Raw genomic sequence first — 10207 nt, forward strand, 5'->3', positions numbered from 1 at the left:
TGTCGGCTGCACCATCAGGCAGCAGCTCCAAGCATTAGCAATCCCAAAGGGCAGAGCCCGTCTTTCTCAATAGTGCCGGCAACAGGCCCAGGGCATGTGCTCATTGGTCCAGCTTTATTCACGTACCCATCTCTGAACCAATCCCTAGTTGGCCAAGCCCAGGTCACATGACTGTTTCTCACCTCAGGGACTGAGAGTGGGGAGAGCCTGGCTCCTCAAAGAAAATCAGGATGCTCTTAGTAGAAAATGAGGTACTGGTTTTGGGGCAGGCAGGAACATTGAGGCACACACCACTGGTGCCTTCTGGGATTTAACTTTCTAAAACTCAGGGAGAGTGGGGTGTCTCCACAGCATGAAATGAATGGTTACTTGAGCATTTATCCATAAATTGATCCATGTAGATAACTAATATAGAAAAGCAATAAATCAAAGCAGAATTTTTCCCCTCTTAAATTTTTTTTAGGATACTGATTAAATTGATTTTTTTTTTAAAGATTTTATTTATTTATTTGACAGAGAGAGACACAGCGAGAGAGGGAACACAAGCAGGGGGAGTGGGAGAGGGAGAAGCAGGCTTCCCGCCGAGCAGGGAGCCCGATGCGGGGCTCGATCCCAGGACCCTGGGATCATGACCTGAGCCGAAGGCAGACGCCTAATGACTGAGCCACCCAGGCGCCCCTCAAGTCAGTGTTTTACTTGGTAAACATGTCTGAGACCATGCATCCCTGGCTGCTAAGCACCATGGCGGACAGGGCTAGAAAGGTAACAGCTTTATTTTGAGCAGGGGGCAAAGACAAGGCAGCACTTTATAGCTACATTGTAACTAGATCCTGCATCTAAATTGATTTTTAATAATTGAATTAGAGGAATATAATCAACTAAGTGTCCAGTATGGTTTAAAGCATAGTGCATTTCATAAATCCATTTAGAAAATTGTCTCTTCTCTTGTGAATGCGGAAACAACTGTCTTACTTTTTCCTCTGTGTATTATTTTCTCTTTTTAAAGCAAATCACCCTCTTCTAAGTCCTAGAGAAACTAGATAATTCGTTATTGCCTGTAAAAAAAAAAAAAAAAGTTTTTTTGTAATAAATAAAAAGTTTAATTATCCAAGAAGAGATAGTAAAGGCAGCATCGGGTTTTCTTCACAGACTTTTATTTTCAATATCATAAAACACTCCACTCCGTAATTTTTTTTTTTTTTAAGTCAGCTCTAAGTAAAAGGAGATAATTAAGTTTTCAGGAAAGGAAAAATAATCATCAGTTTTACTCTAAAATTTATGCTGTGTCTTTTTGGAAATAGTATTATTCCATAAGGGATATCTTAAAATTCACAATTTAAAAAATTTACATCTCAGAATTGAAAAACTCTCTGGAGGGACGCCTGGGTGGCTCAGTCAGTTAAGCCTCTGCCTTCGGCTCAGGTCATGATCCTGGGGTCCTGGGATCGAGTCCCACGTCAGACTCCCTGCTCAGCGGGAAGCCTGTTTCTCCCTCTCCCTCTGCCTGCCACCCTGCCTACTTGTGATCTCTCTCTATCTCTCTGTCAAATAAATAAATAAAATCTTAAAAGAAAAAGAAAAAAACTCTGGAAAAAAAAGTCATTAATCACACTAAGTAGAAATAAACTCATCATGCCCTGGTGTTTGAGTCACATAATTAATTCAGAAGGGGCTGGCTTTCTCTGCATGTGGAATCCTGGCATTCGTTTATTCATCAAATATTTATCATACCCTTATAGCTTCCCTGCTCTATGCTGGGCACTGGGGATGCAGAGATGAGTCAGACAGGCTCATGTCTGGGAAGGAAGGAGACAAGCGAGTAACAGGGAGGTCCACAGAGGTGTGCGGGCATGCTGAGGGCTTGTAGGAAGGAAAGTCGATTGATTTTTCAGCAGAGTGGATGGCTCAGAGGCTAGCTGGAATAATAAGCTGTCTGAAGGCTTTGCATTTCTCACACTGACCAGAACTGTGCTGGGGAAGTATTTATAGACTTTTTTTTTTGGCCCTGGCTAAGATGGAGGACATTTGGAAATCCTCTTTGGCAGCCCTGAGGCAGCTGGGCTGTGTGTCAGCTAAGAAATGAGGACTCCTGGTCATCCTAGCACCTCAGTATGTGTGCTCTGGCCTTGCCTGACTAGGCCATGGAAGTTCTGGTCCCCCATTCAACATATTCAACGTTCCGTCACCATTGAGCCGCCCCCATGGGCTAGATCCTGTTCAAGCGAAGCGGACTACAATCTCAGGTAGCTTACTTCTAGAGGAAGGGAGGGGGACAAATAGTATATCAAAGTGGCGATAAATATACTATAAGGAAAAACAAAGCAAGAATGACAGGACAGGGAATGTTGGGAATATATAATACAAAATAGGGTCTTTAGGAGATTCAGCCTAAATTCAGTTTGCCCAGTTCCCTGGGCCCCCAAGAACTGTGGCTGGTGGTACATTAGGAGCCCACCAAAGAAAGTGGCAAGCTGCCTGACCCCAGAATTCCCGAGAAGTGGCCAGCTCAGGCTAACACAGGCTGGTGTGCATACCCACCCTGTCACCAAAGAGTTTCCTCCTCTGGCGAATGGATCTGGTATAGCCAGAGCCTGGCAGCTCATGCCTGGGGAAGCGATGGGATATTTATTCTAGAGGTGAGAGGAAGGTTTATACCTTGATAGTGTCTAGGGGAGAAGGGCCATCCAGCTCCCCAAAAAGAACTTTGGCAAAGAGAAGATAAAAGGTCAAGGGCTGGGCCAAGAGTGCTGGGGCCCAGTCTGGTTGAAGGCCCCCACTCGAAAGGAAGTGTCAGTCAGGAGGGGGGCAGATGCCAGGTCATTAGAATGGGCTAGAAGGGACACCCGTGTTGGGGCAACAACAAGGAGGCACAGACCCCACCATACTGGTTATCAGGCTAGGGGGCAGAATAAGAACTCAGGATCAGGACCTTTAGGCTGGAGCAGAGAGCTGGCGTAGGGTGGCCAGGTGTGGAGGCCTTGGGAAGAAGTCAAGGGTTTTGTGTTTATCTACTAACACTGGCTTAGGTGGCTCTTGATTATAGCCAAGTCTTGCTTATTCCATCATCTGTATAAGCACTACAGTGCTTTTAACCATGAGCCAGATACCACCGAAATAAATTGTAGTTCTGTTGGGAGGGCAGCTAGGGAGAGAAGGAAGGTGAAGAGGCAAGGAATCTCCAGTATTTTGTGCCTAAAGCATAACTGCAGTAGAAACCAAGTAGAAAGAGACTTAGGCCCCTAGGGAGGATAAAAGTACGTACAATAAACTGACCAGCACAGCATGCTCTCCTGTATGGACGCCAGGACCAGAACAACTTGTCATGTTGCCACTTTGATCATGGGATTTGGATCAAAAAGAACATGGGATTTGGACTTTGCTCTGGGGCTTGGCCCTGGTCTCTGCCACCTGTCAGCTGTATGACCTTGGGTAAGTGACTTGATGCTCTGAGCCTTCGTTTCTTCATCTGGGTAGTGGAAGGGTACAAGCTGGAGCCTGTGCTAAGATTCAGTCATGTCTGGCGAGCCAGTGGGAAACCCCACAGGATCACGCAATCTGCCTTTCTTGAAGAGCTGCAAGGAGCCAAGTCCAGTGAGCTCACCAAGTGGAGAAGTGTCCATGTCGGAGAAAGGAGTAGTTTTGAGAACCCATGGTAACAATGGCTGAATCTCTCCCCGGCCCTCCCCATGCTGGATCCATGGGATTCCTGGACAGAGCTGTCACTAAAAGCTAACGGGATTACTTACTACATACTCTATAAGACACTGAGATACAGGGTCACTGTGATGAGCACCCCCATAAAGGAGCATAACAGGAGAGAGAATCATTTCCATGGGCAGCTTTGCCAGAGAAGGACGGCAGAGCAGGGAAGGGGCCGTGCCTGGCACCTGGGCATGGATTTGTTGGTGAGTACATGCAAGGTGCCTCCCCCCAGGGACTCCCCAAAAGTACAGGGGGCAAGATACTTTGCTGGGATTAAGTCCTAGCTGAGAGATGGTGGGAACAAATACTTGGATTCTTGGTCTTGTGGCTTCATTTGCCCACCACCAGGTGAGAGACTCTTGGTTGAAAGTAAGGACGTTCCCACGCATGAGCCTGGATGTGGCAAGAACACAGTAAATGTCAGATCCAGATCCCCTTCAGAAACCACGTAAGGGACCCAATGGAGCTCTTGGGGGACTGTTCAGGACATGTCCTGGTGAGTTTGGGGATTAAAACAGCATTCCCACGGCAAAGGCTGTTAATCAAAAAGTAACCTAGTATGTATGTTTGAGCACTTACTATGTGCCAGTAAGGTGTACATGCTAAGAGGGATTTGAATTATCCTTTTCTCATCACTTGGCAGTTTACAAACTACCCTGATACACATTTTATTCCCATTAGTCTTCACGACAACCTAACAATGTAGGATCCCCATTTACAGATTGGGAGATGGAGTTTCAAAGAAGTCAAGTAATGTCTCCATAATAATCTAGCCAATAAGGGGTGCGACTGGACTCTCTTTCTTTGGAGACCAACAAATGAAAGAATGAGGGGGAAACCCAGCAAACACTGAAACCTGAAGTTCTCATTGGAAGAGCTGGAGAGAAAGACAGGTCTTTGTGGCTGGACATCCGGAAGAGGTCAGCTGGGACTGGAGCTGGATCTAACCAGGGGGTGGAAGGCACTGGCGGGGAAGGGGGATAGGACATGGGAGACAGGATGTAGAAAAGGAGGCAGCACGCACGTGGGGGAGGGCAGGCTCCCGGTGCTGGTCCTGGAGCTGCCCCGGCTCATCCCATTTCAGAGACTTTTTAAGGCCTTTCAAAAAGAAACTCCAACTTACTCCCCCAGAGTCTTTGGAAGTCACACCGGAGGCTTTGCCCCTATTGCAGTGTCTGGACCATCCAAATCACCTCTCATGACTTCGGCAACTGCTGGTCTCGGGGTCTGTATCCCTGTCATTTCTAAGTCTTCTTGGAGAATTATTTATGACATTCTAAAAGTATGCAAAGCCACATGTGGAAATGTGCCAATATGAGAATATTAGCCAGAAATTATGCTCATTCCAAATTGCAGAAAAAACCCCAGGAGACAGGAAAAGGAATGAGCCTTTATGGGCCAGACTTTACTGGCACCTTTCACATTCATGGTCCCTTCTAATATTCATTACAGCGTAATGTGGAAGATGAGATCAATTCCATTTGGCAATGAAGGAAACAGATGTTCAGAGAGGTAAAGTGACTTGGCCAATGTCACACAGCTAATAAGTGGCAAACCTAGGGTTTGCATCCAGGTCTGACTTCGGAGTACTATATTTTCCAATATACCACAATGTATAGCTTGTGGAATTCAGGTGGAACTGAGGGGACCAAGAAACACAGTTTAGTTGACAGTACAATTTTTTATCCTATTTTTTTTTTATTAATTCAAGTTTAAAGACCATGCAGTTTCCAAATTACGAGCTTCAGAAAGTTCTTACATCATTGAGGTACTCAGGATTCAAAGACAGTGCCCTATCAAAAACGGGGCCCACTTTGCACTGGGTAGAGAATGAGGAGGAGATTTTCAGGAAAACCTATCCCATTTCCTCAAACTCTGTGTCATACAAATGCCAAAGTTTGACACATCCTGACCGCTTTACTTTCCTTGGCAGCTCCAACTCTGATGAAGGAGTAAGAAATATGCCTCCCCCTTGACAGGAAGAATGTGTGAAATGAAGGACCTCAGGTGCTACGCTGGTTTTTGACAGTCCCTCAGAAGAAAGCACTTCCTGCCTGTTCTATTCAATCCCAGTCCAGGTGAGTCACCACATTTTCAGTCAGGCGAGTATTTTAAGGCATGAGAAATGTAAGCTGGAACCAGCAGAGAAAGCTGAGGGATGGATCATCACCATTAGCTTTGATGATGACTTGTTGTCATGGTGCCAGGAAGATCATTTCCACTGAGAGTCCCACTCCCCGCTGTTTTGCTGGCCTGTTTGACGTGGGAGACTGGTGGCCTCCCTGATGCAGGCGTGGGGCATGGCCACGGGCATGGGCACATATGTGCACCTAGAGCGGACACCCCCCCAGCAGGCTCACGTTGGCTACCTGGGTCACGGTTAAAAGGCTGTGCTCTAGATGAGCTGGTGGGGAGCCAGCAGGACCCCTCCCCCACCTCCTGTGACGTTTTGCGCCTGACGTTTTGGAGCAGACTCCGCAAGGGCCTGAACCACCTCCACCTCTGCCCTCTGGTTCAGCATTTGGCTCTGCAGAATGCCACCCCCGGCAGCCTCTTCTGCTGGTATCTACACTGCTAAGCTCTGTGCTATCTCTTCTGATGGGGACCAAGTGACTAGCTTTGAGCAGAAATGCAGGTTGTGTCGTAGCCCTGTGGGGTGAACCACACGGTAGGAGCCATCAGGATGAGCTGTGCTCCTTGCTCAGACTTCCCACTGGGCTGCTTCCCTGTCTCCTGCCCTTACCTGGTCTCGAGAGACTGCAGTGACGATGGGGTGGGGATGGGGAATAACCTTGCTCTATAGTTTCTCCTGAATCCCCTTAATTAAGCTTTCACATGGATGCAAGAAACAAGCAAGCTCCATCCCCGGGCCCAGGGGTCATCTCCCCCAAGATTCTGACTCAGAGGCGTGGGGCAGGCTTATTTTTATTAAGGGCCCAAGTAATTCGATTGCAGGTGGTCCCAGACCACACTTTGAGAAACACTGGGGCAGAAATAAGTCAGCAAGTGTATGAGATACATCTGGTGTGAGTGGTAATTCATCTAGTTTCTTAAGATAGTATTATGGGCTAAATTGTGACTCCCCACCCCCCGAATTTGTACATTGAAGTCCTGCCTCCCAGTACCTCAGAATGTGACTGCATTTGGAGATAGGGCCTTTCAAGAGGTAATTAAATGAAAAATAAGGTCACTGGGATGGACCCTGATCCAATATGAGTGGTATCCTTACAAGGAGAGATTAGGACACAGACACCCACAGAGGTAAGAGCATGCGAGAACACAGTAAGAAGACAGCCATATGCAAACCAAGGAGAGAGGCCTCAGAATTTGGGAGCTTGGGAAAGATAATACAGTGCGTGTATTCCAGCTACATAATATCCTACAGCATCTACAACAGTATCCTGCAATCAAACACGCTAATATTTCTGTAGGGAAATGTGTATGTTGTATAAATAAAGACCATAAGTAACCTAATATCGACTCAAGACAGGTTTTGGGGCCAAGTGAATTTATTTCAGGTCAAGTTTTGTTGTCAAACGAGTTATAAATCCAATTTTTGGTATTTGGAGCTTAGAGGGTTTTGAAATTGTGGACCCATATTGTCCCTGTCCTACAGATGAAGAAACTGAGGCACAGGGAGATAAAACAACTTATCCACATTCATTAACTCATGGGAGGTGGGGTTGGGCTCCCACCCACATCTGCCTGGCTGTGCCCCTCAGTACTGCCCACCTCTCAGGGCATGCCATGTCTGCACAATAGTCACCAGGCTGGCAGCCTCACTGTGAGGACAAGATAGAGTGTAGGTTGAGTTCTGTGATGGGTGGAATTGTGTTTCCTCCCCAAAGTCATATATTGAGATCCTAACTCTACTACCTCAGAATTTAACCTTATGTGGAAATAGGGTCATTGCAGATATAATTAGTTAAATTAAGATGAAGCCATTAAGGTGAGCCCTAATTCAATATGACTGGTGTCCTTATTAAAAAAAGAAATTTGGACACAGAGGGGTACTCAGGGAGAATGTCATGTAAATACATAATACAGAGATCAGGGAGATGTTTCTCCAAGCCAAGGCGTGCCCAGGATGGCCAGCAACATGCCAGAAGCTAGGAGAGAAGGGTGGGACGTTCATCTCACTGAGCCTTCAGAAGGAAGTTACACTGCCGATACCTTGCTCTCAAACTTCTGGCCTCCAGAACGTGAGGCAGATTGGTGTTCAGGGCCCCCAGTGTGTGGAACTTTGTCACAACCACCCTAGCAAACGAATATACATTCTTCACACAGGTCCCAGATTTCAAGTGGGAGACCAATAAAGGGTAGCTAACCTAGTTACTACCTTTATTACGGAGGCTGCAGGAGATAAAGCCCGTGAGTGAGATGAGTTCTAAGGCCTCCTCCAAGTTTTGGGTCTAATTTTCTATGTTGACACCATGAGGATAGCCCAGCTCCCCTTGCCACTTGCCCCAATGGTCCAGTTCTTACGGCATTTCTTTGCTTTTTTAAAGGATGGGCTCATGTAAAGGTGGTCTTAAAAGCAAAACAAAACAAAGCAAAGAATGTCTTTTACGCCAATGTGGGTTACGTCTGTGTATGTTAAAAATGAAACCATGTGGGCCCTAATTTCCCTTTGGATGTTCCTACTTGCATCATGAACTCAGTCAGACGTGGGTTTTCTGAATCCCTTACACTTGTGCCTTCAGATCTGCCAAGTTTAACCCACAGTATGTGTTTGGGCTACAAATTCTGCAGGGGAAAGCAGAAAGCTAAGTTAGAGGTGGTTTTCTGTGAGTTAAGAGTGTATCGCTGAAACCCTATGTTGGCCTAGAAATGTGTGTTCTTTGTGTGGCAATGTGTCCCCTCATTGCCATTTTACTGAACAGATAAAAGCTTCTTTAAGAAAGTATAAAAGACTGATGAATGCTTTTTCCATTCGTAGAACAAGGTGTGGTTGGCCCAGTGTAGAGAAGAAGGTAAAAATGCTAAACTGTTTTCTTCAGGCTTTAGTGATGGGATCCCCCATTGTTGAGCTGGTTTGGACCTTTAGATGGCTGCCTTGAAGATGTCTTTTCATCTTCATGTCATGTCAATTTCAGGAAATGATCTGCTGTAGGTGGAGTGTGGCCCCCAACTCCCCATCCGTGGAAATAGGACCTTAATGGCGTGAGCGTTCAAAGAATGAGCTTCAGGTTTTCTTCTGACATCCATTTGCAGTTGTTTTGCAACTCCCTGTCAGCCCTCAGCCTCTGTCCAGCAGGCTGCTTCCAACGGCTTTCCTCAGCAAGCCGAGGGGCCTCCCTTGTCTCCCTCAGCCCTGACGCAGAGCCAGAGGTGTGTGAGCATTGGCTTAAGGCTTTCCATCTTTGCTCCTTGTTCCTGGTTCTCCTTCCACCAACTTTAGGAGAAGTAGGCCTTTTCCTATCACAGATGCAGCCCCAGTGGAATTCTGTTAGGATATCAGTATGGTTGCAGGGTGGGAGGTGACACTTCGGGGATTTCATGGTTGGCGACTCTATCCAGTGTTATCGGGAGAGATTTAATTAAGCCAGAGTAACTGCCTAATAGATAGATGCTCCGGAGTAGAGACCACATCTTGTTCATTTGTGAATCCTTAGGGCCTAGCTCCGAGCTTGGCACATGGTAGGTGTTCAATAAAATTATTTGTTGAATGAATGAATCTTGATTTTCTTTCTTTATCAGATAGGTGTCTGACACGTGTTAAGTCCAACAATCATGGCCACAAACAAGGTTAGAGAATGCTTCTGTTACATCATAATAGCTCTCATGGGTCATGTCCAACGAAAAGGTCCTGAGGCCAAGGGGCAGAGGACAGAGGCCCAGGTCTGGCTCCACCACTGTCCTTGAGACCCTAGGATCTCAGCCTCCCTGTGCCTCAGTATCCTCCACTGAGACACAGACATTGTAATATCTGCTCTGCCTGCCTCACTGGATGATTATGAGAACATGACAAGAGAATGGATATGAAAGTTTTCTGAAAATTTCAAAGACTATGCCAAGGATATTATTTTTATTATCATTTCTTTTATTACAGATATTTGTACAGTTGTGTTGCTCATAATTATTTTTGATTTCTTCAGCTTCCTTTCTACATGCTCGTGTTCAAGGATCAAAGTCCGGATTACCTCCTACCCCAGATAAAGGGATACCCATCTTGGTAGTCCAGGCACTGCCAAGAGCCAGCTTGCTTGGAGCTCAATTGTCTGCTTGGCCAGCAAACATTCCTGCATCACAGATGGCAGGTGGCAAGTTAAGTCACTGAAGACTAGTTGACATAGAGTTGCCCCCTGATGCCATTCCCGTGCCCGAAGCCACAGGAAACAGAAATAGTAGGGACTTCTCCCCAAGGGACTGTGCTCCTTGACCTTACCACTAGCCCATCAGAGAGCCCTCAGTCCCCATTCTGTCTAGAATAGGCCAGTGGGGAGGTGACTTGTGGGAAGCAGCCAGCCAGTGGCCCGCAGAGCCCAGGTGGGAAGCCTAGCCT

General features: G+C 46.5%; 1 long non-coding RNA gene and 1 other non-coding gene across 2 annotated transcripts; one reads left to right on the forward strand and one right to left on the reverse strand.

The window, feature by feature from the left end:
* Window positions 1-705: 705 nt before the first annotated feature.
* Window positions 706-836, reverse strand: LOC118007193. The gene has a single exon (XR_004678321.1). It is a non-coding gene; the product is annotated as a small nucleolar RNA SNORA63 (small nucleolar RNA).
* Window positions 837-2572: 1736 nt separating this feature from the next.
* On the forward strand, window positions 2573-9764 carry LOC118005677. Its single transcript, XR_004677843.1, has 3 exons — window positions 2573-3905; window positions 4424-4622; window positions 5636-9764. It is a non-coding gene; the product is annotated as an uncharacterized LOC118005677 (long non-coding RNA).
* The last annotated feature ends 443 nt before the right edge of the window (window positions 9765-10207 follow it).

Source organism: Mirounga leonina, unplaced genomic scaffold (genome assembly GCF_011800145.1).
Source record: "Mirounga leonina isolate KUSES-001 unplaced genomic scaffold, KU_Mleo_1.0 Mir_115, whole genome shotgun sequence".
Classification (NCBI taxonomy): domain Eukaryota; kingdom Metazoa; phylum Chordata; class Mammalia; order Carnivora; family Phocidae; genus Mirounga; species Mirounga leonina.